The 274-nt window shown below is 69.7% G+C and overlaps 1 protein-coding gene across 1 annotated transcript in view; it reads right to left on the bottom strand.

Moving 5' to 3' along the window:
• Positions 1–274, bottom strand: part of She (Src homology 2 domain containing E) — a 14425-nt gene that overhangs the window by 3526 nt on the left and 10625 nt on the right.

Raw genomic sequence — 274 nt, 5'->3', positions numbered from 1 at the left:
GACACATCGGTGAGGGTGACAACTGCAGGGGCCACAGCGAAAGCGGAGCCCTCTGTTTCTGGCACCGCGTCCCTGCCGGCCAGGCACCCCGCCCGCTGTCCCCCAGGACAATTGTCTCAGCACAGGCTCGGCTTCCTCAGGAAGGAAACGCTGCTCGGGCTCTGACAATGACCCTCCGTGGCGCTGGGCGCGGGCGGAGCAGAGAGCTGCCCGCGCTGCCCGCGTCCTGGGCAGACAGGAGGAGGGCAGTGGGCGAGGACGGCGGCCTCCCTCC

The sequence above is a fragment of the Fukomys damarensis genome, unplaced genomic scaffold (genome assembly GCF_012274545.1).
Source record: "Fukomys damarensis isolate Sample0158 unplaced genomic scaffold, DMR_v1.0_HiC HiC_scaffold_33, whole genome shotgun sequence".
NCBI classification, from domain to species: domain Eukaryota; kingdom Metazoa; phylum Chordata; class Mammalia; order Rodentia; family Bathyergidae; genus Fukomys; species Fukomys damarensis.
The sequence above is the reverse complement of the archived record's forward strand: the minus strand, read 5'-3'. Positions and strand labels throughout refer to the sequence as shown.